We start from the raw sequence: 14,699 nt of genomic DNA, 5'->3' as shown, positions 1-14,699 counted from the left end.
TAGTCCATTTGGGAATTTTTTTACATAGAAAAAGAAAGAATTCTTAAAAGAGGAAGTCAGCAAGAGAGAAACATGGAAATACCCTTTTCCTCCTTCTTAGAAAATATTTCCCTGCTAGAAAGAGAAAGGCAGAAGAGGTCCAAAGTTGAGTCCAAAGAGGACCTCCAAAGAGGTCCAAAGCCAGAATGCTATAGACACATCGTCTCAAGGCTGGTAAGCAGCCAAGACCCTTCCTTTAAAGCCAAACAATGGGGTCGCCTGGGTGGCTCAGTCGGTTAAGCGGCCGACTTCGGCTCAGGTCATGATCTCGCGGTCCGTGAGTTCAAGCCCCGCGTGGGGCTCTGTGCTGACAGCTTGGAGCCTGAGGCCTGTTTTGGATTCTGTGTCTCCCTCTCTCTGACCCTCCCCCGTTCATGCTCTGTCTCTGTCTCAAAAATAAATAAACGTTAAAAAAAAATTAAAAGAAAAATAAAGTCAAGCAATGAAGATAAGAAAATGAAGATCAAAAAGAGAAAAGAATAAAAATGAAAACAGAAAATAATGGAGCTGATGTCAATGTGTGTGTAAAATATATATGGGAGGGGTGGCAAAATTAAATAATTCAATTTTCTTCCTTATACTTTTATGTATTTTTAAATGTTGGTTTTAGACACATACACACATACATACAATACATATATAAATATATGTATGTGTATACAAAAATATATACATACACATCTATGCATATATATTTACATATACATGTAAATAATATACATGTAAGCATATATACATACATGCATATATATGTACTATATATGAAAATACACATGCATCTTGGGTTTCTATCTGTTTTTAAATTTTTCTTTAAATCATTCCTTTGATCTTTGTTCAAAGCTTAGTTTTGTCTGTTTTAGCAGAAGAATAGATAAATTGTTAGCATAAATGGAAGGGAAATTCATGGTTATAGAACTCTGAGTTGAGTTTGAACAGAAAGATACTATAACTCAATATATTGAGAGACAAGATTCAGTTCAACAAGTAAACACCGACTCTGGGCTCATTTGGATTTTTGTTTGAATCTTGATTCACCACTTGCAATCTCTAGAAATTGGGAACTTGAACTATTTATCTCTAAAAGACAAGTTCTTTCCATTCAATTCAAGAAATATTACAGAACACCTTCCATGCTAGGTTCCATGCAAGACAGCTAGCAGTTGCCCTCATGGAGTTTATAGGAAAGAGACATCTGCAAAGAAAATGATAAGTGAGCTGACAGCCTCCTCAAAAGATTTTGATTTAGCAAAGTTCTCTTATAAAGTGGTCAAGAGAATTTTGTGAAATAATTCATACAATGTCCCTGGGACTATGTATAGTCAAACACATTCAATAATATGGTGTTCTAAGCCCCTCGACCTCAAAGCAAAGAGGAAGTAGACACCCAATACCTTCTATATTTGAAGGGTTGTTGAGAGCCAAGATCATCTGTGCCTATTCTCCATCATAACTCTGGTGCTTATATTGGATTAGCAAATGACTGATTTGTTCCCTCTTAAAGCTTAAACAAAATAAAAGATGTAAGCACATAGCTTTATCCCACTGTTTGCTCTTTGAGCAAACTGAATGGTGTCTCACCCACCTTTTACAATCCCACAGTGATCACCACAATGCTTAAGAAATTATAGGAAATATAGAGCAAAGGAAAAACACTACATGGTTGAAGATATAGGTCTTTCTCCACACTTCTCATGTGAAAATCATATAATCTCTAAATGCCAACATCCCTACTCTCAAGTGGGTTTTGAAATTCTTGCTTCCCTCACAAAATAATGAAATGAGATAACATAAGTGAAAGTGTTCTGCAAACTTTAAGACACTACAAAAGTATACATGAGTGTTATTATTAAGACATTTTCATGCTTTAACCCCCTGAAGTCTGGCTTTCGCCAACCATCTCTTCACTGAAACTCAAAAGTTACTCATAAACTTGGTTTTATCAGTTTCTCAGAGTTAATTATGTTTGGGATGATGACTCCTGCTGATGTGAATGTATAACCCAGGATATGTGTTTAGAAAGAGAAATAGAACAATTTTTTCTGTTGCGTGTTCTTTCCCAGTAGAAAAGCCACATGAAAGCCAATTTATTAGAAGGTACCTTGGTAGGCAAAGAACTGGATGTCTTATAGTCAACTCTGGTGATTGGAATGTTTAATGACTCCAGTGTGTCTGCTTCCAGGATAAGGAGGTATCTGCCTGTGAAAAGTGGATGTTTATATCATCTAATCTAGGCACTAGCTAGCTTCTCTGGCTTGTGTCTCTCTGCTTCTCCTTTGTTAGCCAACCTCCCCTCTGAATGACACATTCTTTCCTTTGATAAGGTAATGCCTTCAGTCAGGTTTCAATCCTGTCTTACTGGCCTGGTCAGGAATCTGTCTCTCTTAACATAACTCTGCCTGTCTTTTATCCATCAAACTTAGTGTCTGTTTTATAGTTTAACTCCCTGTGGCCATCCTATTTCACTTCCTGTGTGTTCTTAGAGAGCCCTTCATGGTTACCCTCATCTTTCACCAAGAGTAATGGTCTTTTAATTTATCTCTGAATTCAGTGGTCCCTTATTGGTCCTCATCTTCCTTCTTCTCTATGCAACATTGACAATGTTCATCTTGTCTGCAGTAGGCAGTTCCCAACATAATCTCTCTTCTCAATGGTCAACCAATTTCTTTGAGGGAAATTACCTTCTCCCCATTGTATTTAAAGTTGGTGGAAAGGTAATTCCTGGCTTGAAAATACCTACCTCCAACTGTGGACCAGACTCTGGTTCAGCCAATATAGGACTATGATCAAATCTCAGTCAATCAGAAGATTTTGGGTTTTCAGGGGCAGCCATTCCTATGACAGGGGAGAACAGAGTGACAGTCACTGCAATATCCCCAGCATACAGAATAATATAGATATTTGTCAAATGGTCCAAGCTTACTGCATTTTGGGCCTCTGGATTGATGTATGTAGATTGATATATATATATATATGTTAATCTATATGTGTATATATATATATATCAATATATATATATATATATACACACACACAATAAATGCAAAGTATATTATACATTATACTTCATATATTATAGTTCACAATTTGTATACTATATTATCTATTATATCTATTACAATGTATATTACATTAGGTTATATCATATTATATTATTTGGTTATACATTGGTTTCTATTATTCTTAAGCCTTATCTTTTTACAACCTTTTTAAAAAATGCACTAACACTTTTATTGCATTTGAGGACACTTTTGATAAATATCTTGAATTTGAAGCCTTGGCTAGGTAATTCTTTTGCACTAGAAATCAGTGATCTCTAATACAACTCCATTGCCAACTATGGGATTTATCAAAACTGTAGATTCCAGCTTACTGAATATTTCAACACTTTATTCAAGTATTCCTATCTAGTGATCTCACTAGCTCTGAGACAAACCAAATATAAATGCTTAATGTATGGTACAAATCAAGAGATTTTTCACAGAAGAAAACCACAAAAGACTAATTTTCTACAACATGTCCCATGCTCATTAGATCTTCAGTAATATTACTCAAGTTATTTCAAGGGTAATAACATTTATACACATTACCCATGTTTTCTTAAATTTTTTATCTGGATTCCAAAAGGTATAAACAAGGATGCATATACTCAAAATTGTTTTTACAAAATTTTTAGGTTTATTTATTTATTTTGAGAGAGTAAGAGAGACAGAGAAAGGGTGTGTACATGGGAGAGGAGCAAAGAGATGAAAGGAAAGAGAGAATCCCAAGCAGGATCTGTGCTGTCAGTATGGACTCCAATGTGGGGCTTGATCTCATGAACCATGAGAACCATGATTTGGGCTGAAGTGAACAGTTGGACACTTAACCTACTGAGCTACCAGGTGCCCATTATAAACTATTGATGTTTATTTTGTCATACATATTACAAAAATGAATATATGGAGAAAAGGACAAGTGCACAATGACAAGTGTACATTTAAGTCATTTGTAGCTATATAAATTTTTTTATATGGTGATTTGTTCATATGGGTATTATAAATGACAGACAAAATAATTCTGATGCTATGATCCTGAAATTCTACTAAATCCATTTGCTTAAGGTATTCAAAGGGATTTTTATTGCTTGCGGTCAATAAGTTTTTAGTCTCCTTATGAAAGCAGCAAAATGGCCTCTCATTACCTCCCTGGCACAGTGCCGTCTACTTATAGGTGCTCAATAAAGTCAGTACAATCGACCTATTGTGTATTAGGCATTCAGCCACTACAGTTGGATTGAATTGAATTGACATGAATTGAACAGGCTTTTCTCAAACCCATAGCAACTATGAAACTAGAATATTTCACCACCATTCAGAAAATTGTGCTCACAAGATCACATTCCGGAATCTTGACAAATGAGATTTCAGCAACTCTTTAGTTAAACACTTCGTGGACAAATTATGTGTTGCTCTATTACTAGGAGTTCTGGCACGGATCTACAAATAATGTTGTTCCAAAGTAACTGCCTATGTTTGTCGGCAGTGTGTCATTGTGAAGTGACTGTAAGGGACCGCACTGTTAGCTTGAGCCTTCGGTTTAACCACAGACTCTGACTCAACAGCAACATTGGTTTGCAGAATCAGATGAAGGAATGTATGCCGAATAGGAATTGCGGATAATAACGTCGATTGGTTTTTCCCTTTTGAAGCACAGAAAATAAAATGTTTTCTATGTTACTGGGCTTCTATAGTACCTCCCTTATCGAGGATTATATCAATTCTACTTGGCAATTGTGCAAAAGTCTGTTAAATAAAAATGAGAGATTGCAGTTGTGATCCTGGGAAACTCTTCTTCTTAAGAAACTTACTCAGTAAGACACAGTTTAAAAATAGTAAGAATCGACTTTGATGGAAAAAAAAAGCCAGTATTTATGTGGCTCGAAAGTTTACCAAAACAAGACTATATGTTAACTTTGTCAAGTAGTATTTTTACTCCTTCCTGAGAATGAACCTCTCTCCCTGAAGAGAACTGTCATTGAAAACCACGAGTTCCTGCTAACCACAGAGATCTGGATTTCATCAATAAGGCCACAGAACCCAGTAAACACTGCCCCTTCTATTGGGTACACATATGCCATGCACACAAAACCATCTCAGCAGCCTTTCACTCAAAACCCAGTATGTTCTTTCCCAACTGTGTGGAACACTAAAGCCTATACTTTCTTCAAAGTGACCCTTGAATATCAATGATGAAACCTGCACTGAAGGACACTTAAGACACATAACACTTAATGACAGGGAGGGAGGTTTGGGGGAAAATAATATATGGCCAGGTCCATGGAAATCACCCTGAAAGAACTTCCTTAAGAGAAATGGCTTAGAACAAAGCAAATCAAATAATTTTGCCACCAAGAAAAATGTAAGAAAGAAAGTTAAATCAGGTTTGCTAAAGAAAAAAAAAAAAGAATTGGTGAGGAGAGAACCTTCCCCATCTCAGTAGGGTAATAATGGGGACTTTGTCTGTCTCAGGGAAGAAAGGATGTGGTGGTCCATTCTGTCCATGCATGAGTTTAACCCTAGAATGTCAAACTCAAATTCCAGAGATTACCAATGATGTAATAGAAAAGCCACTACAAATTGGTTATCCATATAGGAAAAAATAAAATTAGATTTCTGCCAGCCCCACAAAAATCAATTCCAGATAGATTAAAGATCTAAATGTCAAAAAACGGAACATTTTAGTAGGGAATATAGGTGAATTTCCTTCTGACCTTAAAGTAGAGAAGGGTTTCTTAAGACACAAAATGCGCCAATATAGGGGAAAACAAATGGATGAATTTACATTAAAATCAAGACCACTTACTAATGAGAAGACACATTAAAGAAAATGAAAATTTGTATAATAAACTGGAAGAAGATATTTTTAACATGTATAACCAATAAAAGATTAATAACGATATATAAAGAACATTTGGAAATCATAAGGAAAGCCCAAATAACAATAACAAATGACCAAATTCATAAGCAAGTACTTGGAGGTAAAGGAAACATATTACCAATCAATATATGTGCAAAGAGAGATTTAATTTCACCAGATATTGGGAAAATACAAATTACAATATAAAATGCCACTTTAGACCCTGTTGACTGGCAAAATAATAAAAATAAAAATGTTAATGTTTGACAATTACCAAATATTGGGAAAATTTTAGATGAATAGGATTGAGAGGTAAAGATTAACTTTTAAAGACCAATCCACTGCAAGCTGATCTCCCAGAAATGGAGCTGGCCTCCTACAAAGCACCATGGAAACCAGCATCGGTCAAATACCTAAGGTGACACCACTTCTGGTTAACCTCAAGGGTTTGACCCCAGCACACTGATTATGCCCCATGATGGACAGTGATTCTGCAAACATGAACACTCATGTCATGTGGCAAATTCTGCCATTCACTCTCATCATTATACGCTTGCAAGTGGTAGATAGGGAATTTGACCTGATCACTGTGAGAGAGAGGTTGATGGTACCATCTACTAAGCTAAAGGTTCTGTTATGTCACTTTGCTATTTTACTTTGGACTCTAATCACATTGGGAGAGGAGCTGGAGTAGACTTAACTGTACAGATTAAAAGCCCTACAACCAAAGAACAATCTTCAATCATCTGACATCTGGCCATGCTAGATAACTGTGACCTACCCCTAATGGAGTAGCCAAAGGGGACTTTCAAGCAAAATTCTAGTTCTTACATTGAGTGGTGAATGTTTAAGTGGTTGTATTTTTAAAAAACAAATAAGTATAAACAAAGAAGCAAACAGCCAAATACGGGCAGCCATTTGTGAGCCAGTGATGAGAGTACTTTGTGGCTAAAGACTATGATTAATCCAAACCTGTGCTCCTGGAGGCAAAACAAAAGGAAAAATGGCGTTATATAGCTTTAACTTAGGTGGTCAATATACCTTATCTAAAATCCTAATAATAATTTGTGGTGTAGCTACTTTTATATCCACATTTTACACAAAATAACAGGCTCAGAGAGGATAAGTGAATAGCCCAACGCTATGTATCTAATAAAAGTTTAATATCAGATTTGGATGTAACTCTATTGATTATGTGTTAGTTTGATTAAGCTGCGGTGACACTAACCCCCAAACTATCGGTGGCTTACCGTAGTAGTTATTTACTTCTCATTCACATAAGGGTCCCAGGCACATCATTTGAGTCACATCACTGAGTCATCATTTGGCCTAAATTCCTTCCTCCTGTGGCTCCGTAACTCTCTAGATCCTTACTATCGTATGTATGAGAGAAAATGAAAGAACACACTAGGGGGTTATATAGGCCAGGTTTAGAGTGATATTCCTTATTCCTACTCAAGTTGCATTTGAGAAAATGCCACATAAGCACACTTAACTGTAGGGAGTCTGGTAAATGTAGGAAGAGGTAAATTGAGTGGACAGCTTGTAACTTCCACTATAGGCTCCAAACCTCATGGTCTGCCCAATGTAATATAGGTTGTTTCTTGTGAAAATAATGCCATAGAGCAAAAATGACTTTGAATTATCACATGATAATGGCAGGCCATGAGCAACAAGTTCTGTGATGCTAGGGCACATGTGCTTCCTGGACTAAAGTAGTGAGTTTATCAGAGTATGAAAAACATACCCCAAGCAAAGCTGTGTGAAGTGCTTCTTCATTATTCTTGAATCCATGCATGCCCATGAAGCAACTTGCACTATACAAAGAGCTAGCCATCCCTGACTTAGTAACTCAGGGAATAAACTACATTGACTGAGGCTGTGTGTGCGCATGCATTGGAATGAACACAGGAATATAATTAAAAACGGAAACAATCATAACACTGAAAGTCAGTATATGTTGATTGTCATCCAAGACCACCTTTCCTGGGAATTGCTTCACAAAACATAGAATTTTCCTTTTATTTATTTACTTATTTACTTTTGGCCAGATAGTCAATTAGAGTATAATACATTCAAGAATAATCAATATTTTTCAAAAAAGAATAATCAATATTAATTGCAGTTTCTTCAAAATTAAGAGTTGTAAAAAGAGGGTTTTTCGAACAAATTTAAACATTTCTACAGTTTAAGTTATTAGGAGATAGTAGCAGATATTCTCCAGCCAAGCACGTACATGTCCTACTAATTCAATCAGTCATCTGCTTTCATACTTTTCTAAATAATAATAGTAACCATTTGTTAAGCACACACTGAGTGCTAAGGGCTTTATATACATTGCACCATTTAACCACAATGATGTCATCTGGTAGTTATTAAGATCTGTAATTTTTAGATGCAGATACCAAACTTAGAAAGGTTAACTGCCTAAAGTCACAGAGCTAGGAAGTAGTAGATAAGGATTATGATGTGTATTTCTCTCATTCCAGCACCCCTATTCCTCTCCATCATGACAGGTAGTCAGAAGTCTAGCTTACATCAATAATGTTATCCACAATGTGTTGGAAAGAATAACGATTTCCTTATTTTGATGAGAATTTTTCTGCTGGAAAGACTACAGCTGGTACTATATATGGTGATTATAAGGGATAACTTTCCACTTGGCATCTCAAGCTGGTTCCAATTATCTACCCAATTCTGGCCCACCAAGACACAAGGTGCCTGACAGCTGAACTGATAATAGAAAAGACAGATATTCTCTTATGGAAACAGCACTTATCCCTAGGCTCCCATTGATTTAGAATTTTAAGGGTGTGTATTTTTAACCAATACAGGATCTTTCCATGGCAGTCAAGTTATATCTTGTAGGATTAACAATTTCCCTAGTAGCATAGCTGCTCTTGACTGCAAATCCATTTCACCTATACCATGTAATATGGAATTGTATGGAATTTTTCCCATTTCCTTAGAATTGACTCCTAAGACCCAATGCTGACCAAAAAAAAAAAAAAAAAAAAAAAAAAAAAAAAAAAGACATTTGAATGAAAACCAAAGTTGAGCCAAACTCTAAGACTTACTTAGAAACAATAGACATGGTTCTTCCAAATCCAACTGTATCTCAGCTACATGAATTCATCTTCCTCTCCTCATGCCCCACAACCTCCAGACTAAATAAAGAGAAAGAGCCAGAGGTGTATGGGAGTAAGGAGTCATTGGGCTAGGGGATGGTGCCTCCTAATCTCACCCCAAACCAAGTGAAGAGGGCACTCAGGGAACCACGTTAGAGCCTGGGGGTGCCTGCAGCAGCGTGGAATTGTCATCTTATTCCTCAGTTTGGACCTATGCTTAAGCAATACAGATGCTAATATGCCTATTTCAGCAGGAGAAAGGGACTAAGGAAAGATGGCAGCATGCAGATAAGGTCATCAATGGTGAGACTTCCAAAGGTGTGTGAAATTTTCAAGGTTAAGTGGATATTGTAAAAGGCAGTTGAACAGAAAACTGGTAACACAACCAAGATGGCTGAGCACCCAGTAAGATATCAGGAGCATCAAAAAGCTATAGGATAAACTTCCAGGAGCACAAACTGAATGGTTTTAAGAAAGTAAAGCAGAAAGAATCTCTTATTAGAAAACTAGGCAATAAGGAAACCTCAAAGGGCCCTCTTGCATCCCACAATAGAATCAACATTGCATGTTTGCCATACACGGGCATCAGCAGCCAGCGGGTCTTAGTCAGAGACTCAGAAACTACCAGAGACATGTAGAATTGAAGTGACCTGCTACGTTAGAGATACTTGTCCTATTCCATCTTCTTCCATTCTAGAGAGACCAAGAAAAGGAAGAGAGAGAAGAGATCTTTGCCTTGGGTCAGTCTGAAATTGGATGCAAAAGAGCAGGACAAAGCAGCAAGTTGAGTATGTCATGGAGGCTTTAAATTCAGCTAGACTGGATTGCACTTCTTTGTATCTAAAATTTACTGGAAACATATTGGATCTGTCTAAAATAGTTTGGATTAGTAACATACTAGACATCAGATTATTTTCAAATGGTCATTCATTCTCCCTTGACCTCCTCCATAGGCTGGAAGAGAATAGCATGAATCCTTCCCATTCATGTAGGGCTTGGCCATGGTACTTGCTTTGGCATATGGAATGTTGGCAGAGTTGGCATAAGCAAGAACTTAAACAGGATTTATGTGGGTTGGCTGGCCCTTTTTCATTCCTGCCTTTCACCATGAGAAGAATATGCCTCAGTTGGTCACTGGTCCAAAAGGGAAGGGAGACACATGTAGAGGGCATGAATCCAACTCATGAACTACAGCCACGCTCAGTCTAGAAGAGCTAGAGCCCAGGCAACTGGCACTATGTGAGAAATAAATGGATAGATATGACTTAGTCCAGCCATTCTATTATACTGATAAGCATTAGGTTTTATATTCTTTAAATTTTTTTTCAGTTCAGAGTTTGCTGCCATGAACATATCTTTCCATATATCGTAGTGCATATGAGAGATTATTTCTACAAACTAGAGAACTAGAAAAGGAATTTCTGGGCCAAAGGTATTGCACATTAAGACTTTGTTATACACTGCCAAAATTACCTGGAAAGCTGTTGTAACTATTCATATCATCACTATTTACATTCCCTCCCACTGGGTATAAGAGGGCCTTTTTTTCCATGTTCTCCTAAGGGCAGGCCTGAATAACCCGTTCCAGTTTTACCAAACAGGGGAGGGGGGGGGGAGGAGAATATTATTGTTTCAATATCAGTGGTTGAAAACAGTAGTAAAGTATTACTATGTGTGCACACATGGAAAGGTTTCCACAACATAAGAGAAAAAGTAAGTTGCACAACTATATGTAATATGATCTTATTTCCTATGTATACACATGAACTTACCCATGCCTCGTGTATAAATGCGTGTATATGTGTGTGTGTGTGTGTGTGTGTGTGTGTGTGTGTGTGTGTGTATAGGCCACCTTTATATAAGCCTAAATAGACATTTAAAATCTGGAAAAATACTCTGCGAAGTGTTACCATGATTCTCTCTTATAAACTAGTTTGAGGAGAAGGGAATAAAGAGAGAATGTTAGTTGTGTATTAAAATTTTATGATCATATAAGATTTTATAATAAAGTGGCACAGATAAAAATGTTTCTTTAAATATAAAGCAAAGATCTTTATTCTCCAGAACTATGTGGCCATAATCTCTATTTACGGCTTATCTTTTATTTCCATCCTCCATAAGAAATAAGTTAGTATAGTCATGAGATACACCACAGTTCTTGTGTGCTTGACATTTTCATTACTGTTACTTAACTTAGTAATGTATCAAACATAGTAAGTTATGAATAAAAACATTTTAAAATTGTTTGATAAGGCAGTTGATAATAATCCTCTTATTAATTACAGTGGGATGAAATCTTTAAAAATCTCGCCCTAGATAAATCTGTGACTAGGCACATGAGAGGAGCCAAGTAATGCTGATGTACTCTAAAACAAATGAGTTCCAGATCTCCACTTGTATTTCAAGAGGCTTTCAGTCTCAGAACTCTGGGTTTATCATTTCTTTTAAAAAAGCCATTAATGGACCAACCTAATCTTTTAAGTAATTTATGAGAAGAGTAAAACAACTTCTCCAATGACATGTTTTTATATCTCCACTTTATCTATCTAAATGCATCTCAAAATTAAAATTTACTCCTATATTTGCAAATCAAGTACACATGTCTGGATGAAGCATTTTTTTTGGTGACTTTTGATACTCAAGATGACATATTCTCTGAAGTAGTAAAATACTGAATATTTTGAGTAATTGATATATGATGAGACAAATAATTAACAGATAAATCATTTCTCAAATGCTTTATATAAACAGTGTGTCCTCTTCTCCCACTGCCCAAATCATGCAGTGAGTAAGGAGTTACACTCCTTTATGCCAAAAATGCAATCAGGGCCTCGTGAGCTAATTGGAAAAATGATCATGAAAGAAAAACAAAGAACCCTATAAAGCTAAGAACAAATAAAAAGTATTGTAAATACATCTGGATAAGAATATAAGATTTAGGATCTAGTTTCAAGTGAGCAAAAGACATTAATATGCTTTCCCAAGTGCAAGTTTGCCCATGGATTACACACATTTGGACCATGTTCTTGAAGAGATTTCAATGTAGCATTTTTTTTCCAGTCACATTCTAAATTCATCTTCCACAGCATATTATCAAATCCTAAATCCATTTTCCCAGGCATATGTTTAAGCATTTTGTTGAGGTATTCAAACAGTCTGGAGAGTATTCCATTTGTTAAACAACAGTTCAGCAAATAGAGCTATCTGTTACTTTGTTGAAGTAATTTGATTGCTGGTTTCCAGAAAGGGTTCACGCAGGAAATACACTTACCAGAAAACAGCATGGAGAGTTCCTTGGACCCTACTGGGCCTCCTAGAATCTAAAGAATAAAAGACACGGTCCACCATTGAGATCACTTGACCTTTGTATTGAGAATCAAAAGAAATCCATTATTTTCAAGGTGTGCCTATAGGATTCAGACCAATGTTACCAATGTTACAATATTAGTTTGAGAACCATTTGATAATCTTGGGAAGGCAACAGTTTATCAGTTTACGTACTCACAGGTAGCATTCATTTTGTCCTGTTTCCAGCTTTTTGAGTTAACCTCAGCAGCCATCAGTTTGTTACATATCCTTCTAAATGTAAAAATTCTAAGCACTAACTTTTGGAGGGGGTGGGTGTGGCGGAGGCCCAGCTGTTTGCCAGAATGTTTGCTGGACCTAACTGCAGTCAGTACTACAGACAGTCTCTTCCCATCTTGTGTTCCAACAGGTGTTTGAAGGAATACAAAGGTTTGCATATCTGAAACCAAATCTGTAGTATATGTCTCTGGGCCTTAGAAGATAAATTACTGGGAGCAGGGCTTGCCCCTAGAAAGAAATCTGGTAAAACCTTGGATTGTGAGTAACTTGTTCTGTGAGTGCTCCGTAAGACAAGCACACATTTCTAATAACTTTTAACTTGATAAACAAGTGATGTCTTGCAATACGAGTAGCATGTGACGTCAAACATCACATGATCACACCTGAGCCAATGGTTCTCTCTCATTCTCTCACTGTGGGACTGTGGGTGATCATCTCCCATGCTTGGATGCTTGGTCTCAAATCAGAAATCAGTGATTTTTAGCAGAAATCAGTGATTTTTCAGAATGTTGGAAGGTGCCCACAACTGGCACTGGTGTATTTTTTGTCACTTCAAAGCACCTATGGACAGTCCTTTGCTTTTCCATACAAGAGTAAGCTTAGAAATGATTTGCTTCATTCTAGGTCAGGCTGCCTGCAGATATAGACCCTTTCCTCTGAGGCTTTATTGCCAGTTACATGAAATACAGTATATGACAAGAGTTTATTAATACTGCTCTGCAGTCAACATCCATGCAAATGTATACAGTGGCCCCCATGCAGAAAAAAATTGAAAAGAAAAGCGGTAAGAAGGAGAGGATTACTGTGGAAGTTAACAGGTAAATCATCGATAAGTATGAACGAGGTATGTGACAAAAATTGCAAGATTTTATAAGAAAGTCTATGACTGCATCTCATCTGCAGAGGAAGAGGAGAAAAAAAAAACAGAGGAATCCCTCACTTCAAATGATATTAGGGGGATGTGTAAAATGTGAGAAACAGTGCAAAATTTTGTAGAAAACAACCACCCAAACAAGACTGTAGCAGTGTAAGCGATTGAATCTGTTTAATGACACTGCAATGCCACATTTCTGTGAAATCCTCAAAAGAAGGCAAAAGCAAGTTTTATTGGATAGGTTCCTTGTTAAAGTTGTACAAAAAGAAAGAGATTCCATTGAGCCTATAGAAAGCAGTGATTCCATTAGTGATAGTGAAAGTCATCCTACACAATAACCTTCCTCTGTCTTGTCTCCTTCACACCAGCCACGGAGGTTTTCAAAGGTAAGGGCAGGTTAATTTGTTTATTTTTCTTTATTATTTTGTGTTATATTACAGTATTATAATCATTTTTTATATATGAATGTTTTTGGGTTGTTTAATGAATCATCGGAGCTTCCATTATTTCGTTATGGGAAAATTTGCTTTGATATACAAGTGCTTTGGATTACAAGCATGTTTCCAGAACAAATTATGCTCACAAACCAAACCAAGGTTTTACTGTAGATATATATTTGTATACATACTTCTGTCCTGCAAGACTCCTTACCTTTTCCTTCTTGAACCTTTTACTTGCATCCAAGAGTAGATGTTGTTCCTTGCTTTTCTGCCTTTTTTTTTTTTTTTTTTTTTTGAGAAAAAGAGCATGTGAGCCACGAGGCTCCATGCTCAATGCATAGCCTAACAATGCAGGAAATCAAGAGTTAAGACATTCGAAAGACTGAGCCAACCAGGCTCCACTTCCCTCTTTTCTGTCTTAACTGAGTCCTGCCCATCTGTCTAACTTTGTCTCTTCCCACTCTACCCTTTATCTGTGTATCTGCAAGGGTATCCCGGTTCCTCAAGTGCCTGACCACCCTGACCTCTATCTCAAACATTTTTGCATTCCTCTTCTCCCTACCTGAAATGTTCTCATACTCTCTCCTGTCCTGTTCTCTCTGCCTGGAATGTTTTTCACTTTCTCCCAAAGGCTGGTTCTGTTTCATCATTCAGGTCCCAGCTTGAGTATTTTCTCCATAAAATTAAAAAAGAAGGAAGGAAGGAAGGAAGGAAGGAAGGAAGGAAGGAAGGAAGGAA

General features: G+C 36.8%; 1 long non-coding RNA gene across 1 annotated transcript in view; it reads right to left on the bottom strand.

Moving 5' to 3' along the window:
* Positions 1-2,209: 2,209 nt before the first annotated feature.
* The window catches only part of LOC121043633 (uncharacterized), an 18,736-nt gene continuing 6,246 nt past the window's right edge, over positions 2,210-14,699 (bottom strand). Inside the window, exon 3 of the long non-coding RNA XR_005796948.1 lies at positions 2,210-2,871. This is a non-coding gene — a long non-coding RNA (uncharacterized LOC121043633). The remainder of the gene's footprint in view (positions 2,872-14,699) is intronic.

The sequence above is a fragment of the Herpailurus yagouaroundi genome, unplaced genomic scaffold (genome assembly GCF_014898765.1).
Source record: "Herpailurus yagouaroundi ecotype Mexico unplaced genomic scaffold, PumYag 187, whole genome shotgun sequence".
Taxonomy (NCBI): domain Eukaryota; kingdom Metazoa; phylum Chordata; class Mammalia; order Carnivora; family Felidae; genus Herpailurus; species Herpailurus yagouaroundi.
Note: the sequence above shows the minus strand (reverse complement) of the source record. Positions and strands in the feature narration are given on the sequence as shown.